The following is a 16,700-nucleotide window of genomic DNA, read 5'->3' on the forward strand; positions in this document are numbered from 1 at the left end:
CTGAAGCAGCTGGTGGCTCCAGTGTATGTTCTGAGGTGGGTGTAGCTACCTTTGTGCTCAGTTGCTCAGTCGTGTCCGACTCTTCAACCCTGTGGACTGTAGCCCACCAGGCTCCTCTGTGCATGGGATTCTCTAGGCAAGAATACTGGAGTGGGTTGCCATTTCCTTTTCCAGGGGATCTTCCCGACCCAGGGATCGAACTCAAGTCTCCTACATCTCCTGCATTGGCAGGCGGGTTCTTTACCATTAGCGCCACCTGGGAAACCTGGTATTATTATCTATTTTTTTCAGAAAAGGGGGCATGCCTCCTCCCACCCACCATTCTGATGGGGATTAAGGAGTGGCTTGTTGAAAGAAAGTGTGATACATTCACACTAGGGAGTGAACTTTTTTGGGTGGAGGTGGCTAACCATGCAGCTTACAGAATCTTATTTCCCCAGCCATGGCAGGGAAAGCACTGAGTCTTAACCACTGGACCTCCAGAGAAGTCCTGGGAATGAAACTTTTTCAAGGAAGATTTCCTGGATTGGAAAAGCAAGAAAGAGACAAGTGAGCAAGAGAAACTGAAACAACCATAAACAAAACTGAGAAATGGGTGACATCTGCTTGTGGTGACCCCCTTTCAAGCCCAAGTCATACTTCTCTAATTTAGGTTTTTACTGATACACACACACAGGCACCCATATTGTCTGCCAGTGCTCTAGAACCTTCCCCTCTCTTGTTCTCATCACTAAAACTCACTTGTTCTATATGTTCTAGACTCTTGGAAACCAATCGGGCCCTAATTTACTAACCTGGGGCGAGATGTTAACAGTCTGCTAATAGTTTCTTGTTTTCTCCCTGCACAGCACTTTTGTGCACCTTAACTTACAAGAGAGGCTGGCTTGTAAAAACTACCAGTCTGGGTGGAAGGGAGGGGGCAGAAGCAGGAAAGTGTTTGGGCAAAGAAAACGTTCCCATTTTGCACAGGGAACTGCTTACTTAGCCCTTGGATGGAGTGAGTCTTGAACAGAAGAAAAGGAAAATGAAGTGAAATAGGCAGGTCCTTCCCAATAAACAACTTTGATGCCCTCAAAGTGCTAGTGAAAGTGAAAGTGTTAGTGGCTTAGTGAGTACAACTCTTTGCAACCCCATGGACTGGAGCCCACCAGCTCCTCTGTCCATGGGATTTCCCAGGCAAGAATACTGGAGTCAGTCACCATTCCCTTCTCCAGGGGATCTTCCTGACCCAGGGACTGAACCTGCATGTCCTGCTTTGAAGATAGATTCTTTATTCTCTGCGCCACCACAACCACAGTATACACCTCAGAGTTGCAGCCATCTCCTTTCCAATTCACACTCATTATCACTCTCACTGACATTACCTTTTCTGATCCTCTATCTTTTTAGGCTTTCCCAACCCTTGCTTGGGCTTTCTGGGTAGCTCAGCTGGTAAAGAATCTGCCTGCAATGCAGGAGACCTGGGTTCAGTCCCTGGGTTGGGAAGATCCCCTGGAGGAGGGCATGGCTAGCCACTCAAGTATTCCTCCCTGGAGAATTCCCATGGACAGAGGAGCCTGGTGGATTACAGTTCATGGGGTCACAAAGAGTCAGACATGAATGAGCGACTAAGCACAGAACAGCAGCGAGCCCTGCTTGCCTCAGATCCAGAGTCTGTTGCCACCTGCATTTGCCACCTACTTGTTTTTAGATAAAAGAACTGCCCACTGCTTATCTAGCATGACGTTAGGTACTGATGGGTTGCTTTCCAGGCCAGCCTTAAATGAATGGCAGGGAAAATGGTGTGCTAAGGCAGAAATGTGTTGGTAAAGTTTTAACTGATGGCTTAGATGGTCAAGAATCCACCTGCAATGCAGGAGACCCAGGTTTGATACCTGCGTTGGGAAAATCCCCTGGAGAAGAAATGGCTGCCCACTCCAGTATTCTTGCCTGGAGAATTCCATGGACAGAGGTGTCTGGCAGGCTACAGTCCATGGGGTCCCACAGAATCGGACATGACTGGGCACTAACACTCTGAAGTTTTAACAATCAGCTCTCTGAGGGAGGGGGAGGAGAGGAGGGCGATCCTTAATTTGTAGCATTTGCCTATTTCTATGTTGTAAACACACCCACTATGACCAATTTTGTTACCAAGGGGATGCAGAACAGAACACCATTATTTAACATTTCCACTATACAAATACAACAGATGTGAATTACCTCAAGAGCACAGATGATGATGTGATAAAAATAATTAGGAAGTCATGTTCTACAATATTTATCTTTATTAAAGTTTATTTAATTGCAGCTTTATATCATGTGGTTTTTTAAAAATGGCTTTAACAACTGACTTGAAAAATTCCTGAAAATGTAACCATCAACTTTCACCAGTATGAGCCAATTCTGGCACATCAGTGAAAGAACCCTGGAAGTCACTCCTTTTCATCATGCACATGTCTCCTTCCCACTTGTCTACCACAAAGGATTGGAAATAAACCATTTGCAATGTACTCCTTTGATCTGAACTCTGCCTTTAGTGTACTAAAATGAGCAAGACCAGGAATAAGGACACAAGTTCTAATCCCAGTCTTAACATGAATTGGCTGTGACCTTGATCTCTTTGGATTCCAAGCTCCTTATCCATAGAATAAGGGGCTTAGACAATTGGTGTTCTTAAATGACTCTTTCAGACACATTTGTGTGTGTGTGTGAGAGAGAGTGTTTACAACTCTATTGAGGTGCAATTCATATACAATAAACTAGATATATTTTAAAGAGTATAATTTGATGAGTTTTGTCTGAAATAATCACCACAAATAAGAGAAAGAGAACATCCATCACACCCAGATGTTCTCTTGTGCACCCTTATGAATCCCTGCCTCTCAACCGTCACTAGGTACCAGTAATCTTTTGTCACTATAGAATACTTTGAATTTTCTATAATTTTATAAAAATGGAATCATACAGTATATATATATTATGCTCTTTTTTTCTGCTTACTTTGGATTAAATTTGATCTTCTTTTTCTAGTTGTTATAGAATCTGAGGTTATTGATTTAAGAGCTTTTCTAAAATAATGGTTCAGTGCTATAAACTTCCTTCTAAGTACTGCATTAGCTATATCCCACAAATTTGTATGTCTGTTTTCACTTTCATTCTTTTTAAAACACTAACTTCCCTTGAGACTCACTCTTGAGCCATGGATTATTTACAAGTGTGTAAATTTTTCCAAATATTTGGAAGATTTTCCATACATCTTGCTTTACTGATTTTTAATTTAACTCCATTGTGGTCAGAGAATACATTTTATATGACTTAAATCTTTTAATATTGAGAGTTGTTATATGCTCCAGATATGGTAAATATTCAATGTGCATTTAGAAAGAATGTTTTCTATTGCTGTGGGTTGAGTGTTGTACAGGTGTCAATTAAGTCAAATATATCACTATTCAAATTTTCTATTTTCTTTTTAGCCTATTCATTATTGATAATGGCACCCCACTCCAGTACTCTTGCCTGGAAAATCCCATGGACGGAGGAGCCTGGTAGGCTGCAGTCCATGGGGTTGCTAAGAGTCGGACACAGCTGAGCAACTTCACTTTCACTTTTCACTTTCATGCATTGGAGAAGGAAATGGCAACCCACTCCAGTGTTCTTGCCTGGAGAATCCCAGGGATGGGGGAGCCTGGTGGGCTGCCATCTATGGGGTCGCGCAGAGTCGGAAATGACTGAAGTGACTCAGCAGCATTATTCATAAAATTATGGATTTGTCTCTCCTTGTTAAGTCAGTTTTTCTTCATGTATTTTGAATTTGTTATTAAAATGCACATATATTTAGGGTTATTGTGTTCTTATGATCAATTAGCCACTTTATTATGAAATAGCCCTCTTTATCTCTTTACATTCTTTCCTTTGCAATCTTTCTCTGATAATGTCATTCTAGCTTTTTAAAAATTAGAGTTAACATAGTGTATCTTACTCTAGCTTGTATGTTTAACCTATTTGTGTTTTTGTATTTAAAGTGGACTATCTATGAGCAGCATATGGCTGAGTCTTTTTTTTTTCCATTCTACCAGTCTCAGCCTTTAAATTGGGTTGCTATAAAACCACTGACTTTAATATGACTCGTGATACAGTTCTGTTCAAAACTGCCATCTTGCTACTTTTTATTTGTCCCAACTCTGCCTGTTATCCAATGTGTGGAAATGGTTGTTTCCCATAATTTGCCCACTTTTGGAGTTGTTCATGTGAGATAGCAAATCCATTCATTGTTACTTCATTATTGCTGGAAGTCAAAGTCCTCTATGTTATGTTTTTCATACTGATTTGTTATTTATATTTGGGTATTTGTTATTATATATGGATATTAATCTTATCTTTGTATGTGTGCCAAATATGTTCCTCCAGCTTATCAATATTCTTTTAACTCTCTTTATGGTGATTTTTCCATGAAGCAATTTTTAATTTTGATATTATCAAATATTTATCTTCCTTTGGGTTTTTATGTCATGTTTATAGATACCCTATATTATCTTCTAAATTGTCACAGTTTAAAAGGAGAAAAATAACTTCTCAGTATGAATGAGTTTTATTTTTAACACCAAGTTTATTAATTATAAAAGTAATACATGCACATGGTAAAAATCTAGTAAAACAGATGACTAAAGGTGAAAATGAAAAGTTCCTTTCCTATTCTCCCAGTGCCCCTGCTTGCCAACTTCCTCTTGCCAGAAGTAACTCTTATTAGCAATTTCTCATATATATCCTTCCTTATACATTCTGGACACATATATTTATCCTTTTTGTACACAAACAGGATACACACATTAGTGCATGTGCACACACACACAGGATTGTGCAAATCTTTCATTTAACATTATATTTTTGAGTTCGTAATGTGACTGAGATTTATCAGATATTCGCCAGACTGACAGCGGGACCAGCGCAATCAGAGAACATGGTAGGGAAGGTGCACGGCAAAAGGCAGATTCATCTCTGCAAACCCAACACTTAGCAAAAAACACCTGACACATAATAAATCCTCAATAAATGTGTTAAACAACCGAAAGGAAAGAACTTGAGAAAACTGGAAACAAATTGCTATCTTGACCATTCTCAGGCCAGACCGGGTCTCCTAACTGAGAGTTACTACCTCCGAGGGCAGCAGGGAACAGTACCCAATGATAGATGAGGACACGGAGTGGCTAGACCTCTTGTCTGCAATCACTTTCCACTGTGTGTCTCTCTCCCCACTAGATTTACCACCTTCAGCACACACATTTAGTTCAAATGCACAGTTCACACTAACTACACAGCAAGAAAATCTGGGAGCTCAAAGACTACACATATCAGCTATATTACAGGTGCAGGCTCATACAAACAGCTACCATTAATCAGTACCTACTGTGGGGTAGGCACTAGGCTGGAAACAACAGCCCTGCAAGGTTAATGCCAATCTACTCCCATTTTACAGATTAGAAAGCTTAAGGCTCCAAGAATCCCAGTGACTTATTCAGGGTCACACAGCTAGCAAGCAGCCTCCAGAGACAGCTCTACACCTTAATGAGGTAAGCCTACTTTTCTGTCAGTCTCACAGACTCTGTGATATTTTCCTTGCCTGGCATTCCCTTTCTCCATTTGTCTCATCTGGTGTTTTGTGGAAGCCAGGCAGAGATAGAACCATGTGGTTGTGGATCCATCCTAGGCTATGGAATATGTTGTGAGGGATGAGAGGTGTCAGTCATAAGCGGCCATGAAGAAGGACACACACGTGGGGTAGGTCTTGAAAGTTCAGAAGGAGGATGGAAACTGGGTACTGGAGAACACCTTCAGAAGCCTAAGATGAATATCATGGCAGCACAAGAAACTCTAACACAAATATTCCCCTCTTCCTAAGTGCTTTTGGTGAGCTACTCATGAACATGGCCCTTTTGTCTGCAGTCTCACAGCTGCCGGTCAGTATAATCCTTTCATTCTCAAGGCCCACATTAAGTCTTACCTCCATGAAGCCTTTCCCTATTAATCCACTCATTCCTCTTACTTTCTTTTGTGAATTACAGTTTTGCTTAAAATCAGCACCATAATATATAACATGTGTGTGTTTGTACACCCTCTTGTCCTTGAATCATTTCAGGTATTTTGTCTCTTTCGGTGGACTCCTTCGTGGTTGTTTTTTTTTTTTTTTTCCATTGTTTCCCTGTCTGGTCTAAGTTTTGGGAATCCTGGTTGAAGGCTAGTCCCAACTCTCCCACTAATGAGCTGTGTGACTTGGAGCTCATCACACCCTCTCTGAGCCTTATTTTCCCACCTGAGGTTTTTGTAAAAACAGTAAACATTGTAACACAATATATTGATGTAAGGAATTATTGCTGAAGAGATTTCAACTAAGGTGCTTCCTTTCATCTTTTACATTCTATTTAGTGGATGGTTCTACATAAGGAATCACTGCTGCTTGTCTCACACTAGCATCCTCAGCAAAGGTTCCGAGCAAGAATACTGCACACCTGTTACAGATGGTGCCAGAGAGAGAGGAGGTCTCTATGCAGCTGATTCAGGGACTCTCCTTGGAAACTACCAGGTGATTCCAGGCTTGCTCACGTTTAAAGCTCCTATTTTTCTGAATGTTTCTTCGTGTAAATGATCTGTGTCAACGCTATGAAAAACAAAAAGAATCTTGTGTCAAGTCAAGCCGACAGACGCCTTTAGTACCTTTCTTAGTCTTTTAAGGATAAGATTCCCACTCACACTTGTGGCACATCACCACTCAGTCACTTGGCCCACCCTGGTATCTGCCTCCTCCCTTAGTCTTAACTCCTTTTCTTAGACTGAGAAAAGAAAATTCTTAACTTCCTCCTGAACTCGCACTTCTATCCCTCGCTTGCCTTTGCTGAAGGTCCTGTATCTCTAACCTCTCTATGAGCTCTTTTCTCTCAGCCTACAAACTGGCCTATCCTTAAAAAAAAAAAAAAAAAAGAAGAAAAGGAGAACTACTCCACCCTCCGCCAGCAGCTACGACCCGACATTCCCTCTCCTGCTCACAAAAATCTTGAGAAAGCAGTCTCCACTCCTTCTCTACTTCCTTATCTCCCATCTTCTCAAGGCACTGCAAGCTGATTTCCAACCCCATCACAGCACTAAAATAGCCCTTAACAAGGCCATCTATGGCCTCTTAATTGCTAGATCCAAAGGACACTTTTCAGTACTCATCATTTTGCATTTGATACTGCTGAGCAATTCTTCCTTGAAACTCACTTTTACCAAAGCTTCCAGGACACCTTTCTCTCTTGGTTTTCTCTATGGGTTTTCCTTTCCAAGTGGTGGTTGCTTAGTCACTAAGTCATGTCCGACTCTTTCGACCCCATGGACTGACTGTTTCCTTTCCATACTCACCTCTCAGAAGTTGGTACTGTCCAGGGCTAATTCCCCAGGGATGTTTCTCAGCAGTGCTTCTCTTCTCAATGTCTCTAGAGGAATCTCATCCACTGATATGGCTTCAGCTGTCACCTCCAGGGAACAATCCTATACCCAACTGCCTACCTACTAGAAAACTCCCCACGATATCCTACAGGTAATTCAAACTCCACAGGTGTATCCCCGATCAAAACCTACTGACTGTAAAAGAAGGTATAAACTCTTTCAAGTGTGTAGTGAGTTACAGATTTTAGTTTTTAATGGCTAGAAGCTAATTTTTATCTAGCAAAGGCAAATGAGTAGCTCTGCTAGTTATGCAATTGTAGGGTAAGTAAACATTTAATGCCATGAAGTGTAACAAGATGTTTAGAATTTTTTGAATAACTTAGCAAAAGCTGTCTTACCGCCTGACATGTACAACTCACTGCTGGAGGAGAAGTAGGCCAATATGCTTAGGAATCCTGGAGGTCTCCTGAGACTAATGAGACCATCTACTCCGAACCCCTTCTTTCCAAATTTAGAATTAAGAACATGTGTCAGGGTGATTTGGGGGGCCTTTATCCAAGGCCCAGTGCCTGGGAAAGGCACCAAGGCACCAAAAATAAAATATCTTGAAGAAAGAAGAGGGCGTAAGTGAGGCTCCTGCCTCAACTCATGGGCTTACATTTTTGCTAGCAAGGACTGGCTTCACACATACATACCTGTGGCTGATGCAAGGAGCTCTTCTAGACCCAGACCTTCCGACACATATGGTATTTTAGAGAACAATGACTGCACATTTGGGTGAAGACTAAAATATATGTAAGCTAGGAGTCCAGATCCACATCAGTCAGAGCATCACTGTCCAGTCACCAAGCTTCTGTGGGATTGGGAAGATCAGTCCTCAAGATGAGAGCCATGTGGCAGTAAGAAAGAGCACCAGCAGTGGACTGATTTTCCAACCAGCTTTGGGAGCAAAAGTGGCTCCATTTTCAGGACCAGTTTTGGAAAGGTGAGGGAAGGCCCTTAAATGTACTACATTCAGATATGTGAGAAAGAAGCGTGACAGCTGAATCTGTACCCAGAATCCTGTAAACACATCTTACTAATCACACATGGAATACAAAGCCTTGCTTACACCCTGTTTCATTTCTTGACACATTCTGCTTTGCACTTTATGTTCCCATAATAGCAAACTTCCTAGACATTTCCCACCTGTATTCCTATCAAGTACTATAAAATATGCTGTTTATTGTCTGCCTTTGCTCATGCTAGCTCCTGAGTATAGACTTACCCTTCTCCAAAGTTACCCCCATTTCCCTGGCTATAGTCCTGAGCCTCCTGAGCTGGGTGAGTTGTCCCCTGCCACAGTTCCCTTCAGTTCAGTTCAGTTCAGTTGCTCAGTCGTGTCCGACTCTTTGCAACTCCATGAATTGCAGCACGCCAGGCCTCCCTGTCCATCACCATCTCCCGGAGTTCACCCAGACCCACATCCATCGAGTCTGTGATGCCATCCAGCCATCTCATCCTGGGTCGTCCCCTTCTCCTCCTGCCCCCAATCTCTCCCAGCATCAGAGTCTTTCCCAATGAGTCAACTCTTCTCATGAGGTGGCCAAAGTACTGGAGCTTCAGCTTTAGCATCATTCCCTCCAAAGAAATTCCAGGGCTGATCTCCTTCAGAACGGACTGGTTGGATCTCCTTGCAGTCCAAGGGACTCTCAAGCGTCTTCTCCAACACCACAGTTCAAAAGCATCAATTCTTCGGCGCTCAGCCTTCTTCACAGTCCAACTCTCACATCCATACATGACTACTGGAAAAATCATAGCCTTGACTAGACAGACCTTAGTCTGCAAAGTAATGTCTCTGCTTTTGAATATGCTCTCTAGGTTGGTCATAACTTTTCTTCCAAGGAGTAAGCGTCTTTTAATTTCATGGCTGCAGTCACCATCTGCAGTGATTTTGGAGCCCAAAAAAATAAAGTCTGACACTGTTTCTACTGTTTCCCCATCTATTTCCCATGAAGTGATGGGACCAGATGCCATGATCTTCGTTTTCTGAATGTTGAGCTTTAAGCCAGCTTTTTCACTCTCCTCTTTCACTTGCATCAAGAGGCTTTTTAGCTCCTCTTCACTTTCTGCCATAAGGGTGGTGTCATCTGCATATCTGAGGTTATTGATATTTCTCCCGGCAATCTTGATTCCAGCTTGTGTTTCTTCCAGTCGGGCGTTTCTCATGATGTACTCTGCATAGAAGTTAAATAAGATCTTGTAATTATCCTATTGCATTCATCACTTCATGTGTCTGTCTCTACCACTAAGTCTACGGTCCCAGAAGAGTACAAATCGAGTCTCAAGTTATTCATTCTTGTCTCCTAGCACCTGGCACATTTGCCTAGCACATAGTAGATATTCAGCAAATGCTTGCAGAATGAGTGAAGGTAAGCATGGTAACTCTGAGGCCACAACCTCTTTTTTTCCCCTCGATCTTCTGAATGTCTAGACACCTAGTCTATATTGAACACATCATTAACTGTTTCCTTGCCTTGCCCTCAGATGCTCAAAATTAATAACTGGCTTCCTATATGTTTTTACTAAATGCAAAGAACTGAGCTAAAAATGTTTACAGGGGAAAATACAATGAGAAATAAATTCAGACCTCACACTCAAGCAGTTCTTAGAAAGCAAACTGCTTCATTCAGCTTTTACCATTTCCAGACAGGACTCCCCTTTAAAGAGGCTCTCCTGGACTTATCCCCTATCTAGCCTACCACATTAAATGATCAAGTTTTCCTCTCACCTTACTTGGGTAAGTATATATTTCTACTGATTTCAGTGTTGTCTGTCTATATACACTCTAATGTTTAAAATTTGAGGTCAGTGTATGGTGTCTATTCTGTGAATGTGTATCCTTTCTTTTGTATTTTGAACTATTACTGCACACTACTATCAACTTATAATAGATTGACAAGTTATAAGGGTTTGAAGGTTGGCCTGAAAACACAGTGGAAGTAGATTGGTTAAGACAAAGGGTGAGAGAGACAGGAAACAGTGCAACAATCTACAATTAAAAAAATAAATAATAGCATGTACCATCTCAAAATAATTTATCCATGATATCATTTAGGACCTTTGCTGAAGCTTACATACTATAGAGTGCTACCACATTAAATTACTTTAAAGAAACATTAGGATTGATTGTTGAGTTTATTTCAAATTGCTGACAATATAGACTCCAGTCACCTTTTTTTCTGAGAAAGACATCATGGAGGTCCCTAAACCCCTGAGGTTTATTATGTTGTGAATAAATACTCTGGAGTCAAATAGACTTCACTTTGCTAGTAGAGAACTAGCTTCTGTTTCAGCCAAACTTGCAATCAGGGCTTTATGCTGTTTTCATTTATGTTTCAATCCATCAAATTGGCTTTGGAATGTGGAATTTTTGCACTCAGCCGTTATTTTCCATTATGTGTTCCAGTTCTGAATGACAGAAATAAATGGCCATTTGGCCACTGGTTAGCTGCCAAAAGAGAATAGCTATATCCTAATTAAGAATTACTTTGTGTGTTATGCCAGCCTGCTGAGCTGGCAGATGGACACTGACCTGAAAGGGTGATGACCTCCACTTTCTATAATTATAATTCTGTAATAGCTTCATACCCCTGCATCTTAAAGGCTCTCAAAATGTAAACCACAAGCCCTCTATCAGGTATTAGAAGAAGGGAAAGGGTCTAATATTTATGGAGTACCTCCTATGTGCCAGGGTTGCACATTCATAATTAATGTCTTGCTTCATCCAATCTCCATGCTAACACCAGGTAGTCAGGCACTACTCATGTTGGCCCCATTTTATAGATAAGGATGCTAAAGTTCAGGAAGGTAAAGTAAGAATGGTCACATAGCTAGTAGATGCCAGATCTAGTACATAAGCGAGACCTAGCAGAATGTGGATTTGCTGCTCTTTTTCCTACACTCTGTTTCTTTTCTTAGCAATGACATCTAGGACTATCTGTTCTTTACCTCTCTCCTTGCCTGTGTCCAGGGAAAAGGGCTATTTCACTTACCTCAATATTTTGCCTAGGCATGGTCTGTCCTCAGTTCTCTTTTCTCACTGCAACGGCTATGACCAAACCAGAACACCTGTCCTGACCCCCTCTCTCCCACTTCCCCCACCACTATAACTTACTAGAATGTTTGTAGTTTACATATGGGATGAAGCAGTGCATCACATAGCATTTGAACTCCAAAACCTTTAAGGTGATTTCCACTGAGGTCTAGCAATGTTAGGTTCTCATTTCTGCTGAGGACAGAGGTGAGGGCTCCACAGCATGCACCTGTGAAATGGCATTCTGCTAGCCTATGGGGAATTGGGGATTCAAGAAAGAAATCCGTTTACCCCAAGTTTCATAATGACCTTCCATTTCATACACAGCTGGAACAAGAGCCCAGCGAACAGGAGTCTCTGTGAACTTACCGCAACGTCTGTAGCTTGCAGGAGGGGCGTTTCAGCCCTTCACAGAACAGCTGCATGCCTTCATCCCCTAAGGCACTGGCACTGAGTTCAAGGACTCTCAGGTGTCCATTGGTGTACAGTGAATTGCATGAATGCTGACAACACTCTCCAGTTAGGTGACAAGTCCACAGTCTGCCAGGAAGTAAGATAGATAAGGCTGGCATAATTTCATCAGGATTGGGTTACTTTAGATATTGGGTTTACCCACTAGAAAAATACATTAGAAAATCAGTTTGTCATGTAAAAAAAATCCCTTGGGCCAGGGCCAAGCAGAGATTGTGGAGAGAGGAAGATTTATTCCCCCTAAATTATCGAGTCATCATGTTTCGTTGGAGATTGTATCACCAGGCCAGAAAAAAAATCATTTAATTTGGGGAGCTGCTCAAACATCAAGGAACTCTGCCTGTGGCTCTTGTCCATGATACTTACACCAGATCCTTTAACTGACAGTCAGGCTGTTTTAATCCTTCACACAGCAATTTCAGTCCCAAGTCTTCAATTTTGTTATTAATTAGAAGCAGCCTTGTCAGGCTCCGGGTAGAGCTTAGGACTTGGGTGAGGGACTCACAACAAAGTGGAGAGAGGGAACATTCAGAAAGCCTGCAGGTATGGGGACGCCAACGTTGCTGTTACCCATGGCAGGAGTCCTGCTGAACCTCAAATGCAATGCCCATGAGAAGGACAAGGATGAGCAGACACTTACACAAGATTCTTGGTTATACCATTCACAAGACACAGACCTTCACAGAGATGCTGTACTCCTGTGTCCCTCAGGGAATTGGCAAACACAAACAGCTCTTTTAAAGTCTGACTCACTTGCAAGAAAGAAAAGAGATAGACACAGCTTCCATCTGTCAGGTAACATGTGTTCAAGCTACCCAGAGACAAAAAAGAAAAATCAGCCACTGCTGTCATTGAACTTCCTGGGAATGTTTTCCCAGCCTTCTCATTTAGCTAAGTCCTAGTTATCCTTCAAGTTCTAGCTCCTGGCCCACCACCTACACAGTGTCCTCCTGAGGGCTCCAGCCCACAGTGACCTTCTCTCTTTCCCTGGGCTCATCTGACATTTCTGAATGATTCTACAGCATTAGGCACTTGATTACACATTCAACTGTGTTGCTCTTTGTTTCATATCTATGTGTCTTTAAGGGCAGTCTTGTCACTTGCTATCCTCTTGATAAATCCATTCACATCTAGCCCAGTGTTGGACACATAGTAGTATTCTTTATAGAGTTAATGTTTAATTAGCATCACTCCTGTAAACACACAGGATGGTTGTATACTGGAGAGAGCATGGGATATGGATAAGATAGATTTTGGAGTCACATCTTGACTATACCATTTTTGTACAGAACAGTCTTTTGGACTCTGTGGGAGAGGGCGAGGGTGGGATGATTTGGGAGAATGGCATTGAAACATGTATAATATTGTATATGAAACGAATCACCAGTCCAGGTTCGATGCATGATACAGGATGTTCGGGGCTGGTGCACTGGGATGACCCAGAGGGGTGGGATGGGGAGGGAGGTGGGAGGGAGGTTCAGGATGGGGAACACATGTACACCTGTGGCGGATTCATGTTGATATATGGCAAAACCAATACAATACTGTGAGGTAATTAGCCTCCAATTAAAATAAATAAATTTATATTTTTAAATATTTATTTATTTATTTTTGGCTGTGCTGGGTCTTTGTTGCTGCATGAGGGCTTTCTCTAGTTGCAGACAGTAGGGGGATACTCTCTAGTTGCAGTGCACGGGCTTCTCATTGTAGTAACCTCTCTTGTTGTGGAGCATGGGCTCTAGAGCACTCGGGTTTCAGTAGCTGTGTCACACAGGCTTAGTTTCCCACTGTATGTGGGATCTTCCTGGACCAGGGATAGAACCTGTGTCCCTGCATTGCAAGGCAGATTCTTAACCACTGGACCAACCAAGGAAGTCCCTGACTACACTAATTTTTAGTGGTGTGATGTTGGACAAGTCACTTTCCCCCCCAATCCTCAAAGTTTCCTCATCTGTACAATGAGGCTAAGAAAACCCACCTTATATAGTTATTTCAAGGAATGAATTATGTGAAATAACTTCTGGCAAGCACCAAGCATAGATCCTGCCACAGAACAGGCATTCAAAAACTTCAGTAGTTGTAAGATGACAGCAGATAGTTCTAAAAACTTACTCTTGCTTCTCCACCTTACAGTTCGAATGTCTGAGACCATCACGGAGAAACTTCACCCCTGTGTCCCCCAGGAGATTTTCACTCAGGTCCAGCTCAGTGAAGTTTGGATTGCAAATGAGAACAGAGGCAAGATATCTGCCAATAGTCTCTGAGCTTCCAAGGAGAAAACTAGCAGACAACCTGGAAAAAAAGAAAGACACAGAATTGGCCACTCATTCTCTACCTGCAAAACATCATGAGAAAAGATAATAAGGTCCACCTATATGAGACCCCCATCCTTGAATATGTCACAGCCCCATTTTACCTATGACAGGGATTTGTACATTGACCCCACAACACTGTATGCCCCAGTGAGAACTCAATAAATGTTGACTGCCACCAAAAAGAAAAGAATTGGAAGGAAATAGCAAATGACCTAATCTCATTTTAATTCCCAGCATGAATTTTATCACTCTCATATCTTCTTTCAAATTACAGCAGAAAGTGCTATAATCATCCTTAATACAGTCAAAAGATCTTTCCTTTCCTCTTATCTATAAGTTCATTACTAATTAATAATTTGCCATTCTTAGAGAGACATCAGCATCATCCATATAATATTTCTTCTTAGACACAAAAAGTGGTTTTTACTGACTTTCCTGTGTTCTCGATCTTTGTCTCTCCATATTAAGCAGTCCAATTCCTTAAACTGTTTCCCATCAACTTTCTCTGCTATCACTTTCAAGAATTTCTATGATATACACTACAACATCTGAGTCCTCAATTTTTCTCTTGAGTTACCAGGCTCCAAACACAATCTTGAAGAGGGCTCATAAAGACATCATGTATACATATTTTCCCAATTTAGAAATTTTAAATAGAAGTATTTTAAATAAAAAATTAATTTCAAAGTGGATTTAGAAAGGTTTAATGCTTAAGAGCTTTTACAATAGAAAACGCCAAATATACATTGTGATTGTTAATTTTATGTTATCAAGTTGCCTGTCAAGGTACCCAGATTTTTGGCCAAACATTATTCTAAAAGTTTCTGTGAAGGTACTTTTTAAATGAGATTAACATTCAAATCAAGATTAACATTTAAAACACGACCAGGAGCTGACTGTGGCTCAGATCATGAACACCTTATTACCAAATTCAGACTTAAATTGAAGAAAGTAGGGAAAACCGCTAGACCATTCAGGTATGACCTAAATCAAATCCCTTATGATTATACAGTGGAAGTGAGAAATAGATTTAAGGGCCTAGATCTGATAGACAGAGTGCCTGATGAACTATGGAATGAGGTTCGTAACATTGTATAGGAGACAGGGATCAAGACCATCCCCATGGAAAAGAAATGCAAAAAAGCCAAATGGCTGTCTGGGGAGGCCTTACAAATAGCTGTGAAAAGGAGAGAAGTGAAAAGAAAAGGAGAAAAGGAAAGATACAAGCATCTGAATGCAGAGTTCCAAAGAATATCAAGGAGAGATGAGAAAGCCTTCTTCAGCGATCAATGCAAAGAAACAGAGGAAAACAACAGAATGGGAAAGACTAGAGATCTCTTCAAGAAAATTAGAGATACCAAGGGAACATTTCATGCAAAGATGGACTCGATAAAGGACAGAAATGGTCTGGACCTAACAGAAGCAGAAGATATAAAGAAGAGGTGGCAAGAATACACAGAAGATTTAAAATTAAAAAAAAATAAATAATTAAAAAAAAAAAAAGAATACACAGAAGAACTGTACAAGAAAGATCTTCACGACCCAGATGATCACGATGGTGTGATCACTCATCTAGAGCCAGACATCCTGGAATGTGAAGTCAAGTGGGCCTTAGAAAGCATCACTATGAACAAAGCTTGTGGAGGTGATGAAATTCCAGTTGAGCTATTTCAAATCCTGAAAGATGATGCTGTGAAAATGCTGCACTCAATATGCCAGCAAATTTCGAAAACTCAGCAGTGGCCACAGGACTGGAAAAGGTCAGTTTTCATTCCAATCCCAAAGAAAGGCCATGCAAAAGAATGCTCAAACACCACACAGTTGCACTCATCTCACATGCTAGTAAAGTAATGCTCAAAATTCTCCAAGCCAGGCTTCAGCAATACGTGAACCGTGAACTTCCTGATGTTCAAGTTGGTTTTAGAAAAGGCAGAGGAACCAGAGATCAAATTGCCAACATCTGCTGGATCATGGAAAAAGCAAGAGAGTTCCAGAAAAACATTTATTTCTGCTTTATTGACTATGCCAAAGCCTTTGACTGTGTGGATTACAATAAACTGTGGAAAATTCTGAGAGAGATGGGAATACCAGACCACCTGACCTGCCTCTTGAGAAATCTGTATGCAGGTCAGGAAGCAACAGTTAGAACTGGACATGGAACAACAGACTGGTTCCAAATAGGAAAAGGAGTATGTCAAGGCTGTATATTGTCACCCTGCTTATTTAACTTCTATGCAGAGTACATCATGAGAAATGCTGGACTGGAAGAAACACAAGCTGGAATCAAGATTGCCGGGAGAAATATCAATAACCTCAGATATGCAGATGACACCACCCTTATGGCAGAAAGTGAAGAGGAACTAAGAAGCCTCTTGAAGAAAGTGAAAGAGGAGAGTGAAAAAGTTGGTTTAAAGCTCAACATTCAGAAAACGAAGATCATGGCA

At 41.3% G+C, this 16,700-nt stretch overlaps 1 long non-coding RNA gene across 1 annotated transcript; it reads right to left on the reverse strand.

Annotated features, from left to right (window-relative positions):
- Nucleotides 1-4,561: 4,561 nt before the first annotated feature.
- Nucleotides 4,562-8,761, reverse strand: LOC108634480. The gene is made up of 2 exons (XR_001917638.1): nt 8,091-8,761; nt 4,562-6,631 (listed from the first exon to the last, which is right to left on the reverse strand). It is a non-coding gene; the product is annotated as an uncharacterized LOC108634480 (long non-coding RNA).
- Nucleotides 8,762-16,700: the final 7,939 nt, after the last annotated feature.

This window comes from Capra hircus (assembly GCF_001704415.2).
Source record: "Capra hircus breed San Clemente chromosome X unlocalized genomic scaffold, ASM170441v1, whole genome shotgun sequence".
Lineage (NCBI taxonomy): Eukaryota > Metazoa > Chordata > Mammalia > Artiodactyla > Bovidae > Capra > Capra hircus.